The sequence below is a fragment of the Pseudophryne corroboree genome, chromosome 2 (assembly GCF_028390025.1).
Source record: "Pseudophryne corroboree isolate aPseCor3 chromosome 2, aPseCor3.hap2, whole genome shotgun sequence".
Taxonomy (NCBI): Eukaryota; Metazoa; Chordata; class Amphibia; order Anura; family Myobatrachidae; genus Pseudophryne; species Pseudophryne corroboree.
Genome location: NC_086445.1, coordinates 808871574 through 808874254, shown reverse-complemented (window position 1 = coordinate 808874254; position 2681 = coordinate 808871574).

Genomic DNA, 2681 nt, shown 5'->3' with positions numbered 1-2681 from the left:
TCTGGATGATTTTTGGAAAAAAATAAAAACAGCTAAAATCACAGAATTTTGGGGTAATTTTGATCCTACGGTATTATTGACCTCAATAACATTAATTTCCACTCATTTCCAGTCTATTCTGAACACCTCACAATATTGTTTTTATGCCAAAAGGTTGCACCGAGGAGGCTGTGTGATTAAGCTAAGTGACACAAGTGGGCGGCACAAACACCTGGCCCAATGCCCATCTAGGAATGGCACTGCAGTGTCAGACAGGATGGCAGATTTAAAAAATAGGCCCCAAACAGCACATGATGCAAAGAAGAAAAAAAGGCACAATGAGGTAGCTGGATGACTAAGCTAAGCGACACAAGTGTGCGGCACAAACACCTGGCCCATCTAGGAGTGGCACTGCAGTGTCAGACAGGATGACAGATTTAAAAAATAGGCCCAAACAGCACATGATGCAAAGAAGAAAAAGAGGTGCAATGAGGTAGCTGGATGACTTTGCTAAGCGACGCAAGTGTGCAGCACAAACATCTGGCCCATCTAGGAGTGGCACTGCAGTGTCAGACAGGATTGCAGTTTTAAAAACTAGGCTCAAAACAGCACATCATGCAAAGAAAACAAAAGAGGTGCACCGAGGTCGCTGGGTGACTAAGTTAAGCGACACAAGTGTGCGGCACAAACACCTGGCCCATCTAGGAGTGGCACTGCAGTGGCAGACAGGGTGGCACTTTTAAAAACTAGGCCCCAAACAGCACATCATGCAAAGAAGAAAAAAAGGTGCAATGAGGTAGCTGGATGACTAAGCTAAGCGACACAAGTGTGCGGCACAAACACCTGGCCCATCTAGCAGTGTCTGAATGTCGAAGTGGCATGCAATTTTTCGGGCCACTAACAGCATCTCCTGTATGCCCCTGTCATTTTTCAAAAAAATCTGCACCACCAAATTAATTGTATGTGCAAAACATGGGACATTCTGGAATTTGCCCACATTTAATGCACACACTATATTGAAGGACTTATGCGGCAGTACCCATGAACTTTTACGGCAGTACCCATGGACTTATACTGCAGTACCCCTGGACTTATACGGCTGCACCACTGGACTGGACTTATACGACAGTACCCCTGAATTTATATGGCTGCACCACTGGACTGGACTTATACGGCAGTACCCCTGGACTTATACGGCAGTATCCCTGGACTTATATGGCAGTACCACTGGACTTATGCGGCTGCACCATTGGACTGGACTAATACGGCAATACCCTTGGACTCATACGGCAGTACAAAAATACTGATGGACGATCTCCAAGCGCTGCTATATAGAACTGGAATCCTTATGTCTGAGCATCCTCAAAAAGAGCCGAACACAGCAATATTCATAAGGGAATCTTCAAACTATGTCATTCACTTGCTGAATCACCAACAACTGACCTTTATTAGCAACCCTATGTTCCCATAAAGATTTCTTTAAAACTCCTTCACCCCTTCATTTCTTCGGGATACTATGAAATCACAATCTACGATATACAGCTCATTAAAACCGGGTTTACCTTAATGTTAAGCCCTATGTGCATCAAAAGGTATCTTTAATGGTTCCTCCTTCACAGGAGCCTTCTGTTGCTCTGGTATTTATATATCCAGCCTTCCAATAACTTCTAAAAAAGAATCCATAAGTCTCTTTTTATAAAGAAAGTTCTCTCTTTTTTTATTTTCACAGTCAATATTGTTAAAAATTGTATAAAAAATTCATACAAAACATAGAAATTCCCAATTTTAAAGACAGGCAAGGCCACTTCCACTCACACCCTTTAGATGGAATGGGGGTTTAGGTACAAACCACTGTTGATCTAGATGCAAAAAAACAATCTGGTGGGTGTCCAAGTGGATGGTGGAATCAAGCCTGGGGTCCTCATACAGTAACACCAACGCTTTTCGGATGTCAATCCTTCCTCAGGGTGTAACATTGGAAGTGACCCTCTCGGTCCTTTATACCCACTACCCACATCACATGACAATGTTGGCCAATAGGATTCATCCATCTATGAAATCATATATTCCTACATAGCTACTGATCTCACGATCAACCTTAAACATAGATCATCAAACATTAAATACATACATTTAATATAACACTTCAAATCCTTAAAACAATGTTAAAATACGTTAATTCACATTTAATAGGTTGTATATAAACTACGGCTGTAATTCCATGTATATCGTTTTCTAATACAATAGTAATCCTAATCCCGGATCATTCACTCCATACATTCCAATAACCTAAAACCAAAATACTCCCACTTCCAGAATTAAACATTCCCCTTCCGTTTGCAATCCCCCCTTATGTATTGTGGTTGTCATGGATACCGCACGTCTTCCAACGTTATTCATATTTCAGCGCGGGTCTAAGATTCCGCGTCATCGCGGTCACAGGGCGGCATCCTCCGCTCGCTGGGGCGCATACGTCATATCCTGGATGTTCATTATGAGCTGCAAACATCCTAGGCAGTTTCCTTAGCAACAGTCTATCACTTCTGGTGTTTGAGACGCATATCGGAGGTTCAGTATAATGGTATGGAACGCACAGCCGCTACTCCTCATTTCCAATTGGACATATGGAAAAAATTAATATATATTAGTGGTATCCACAAAGGTTTAAACATACCATTATCCTAACTTCTCTTCCTATTGAA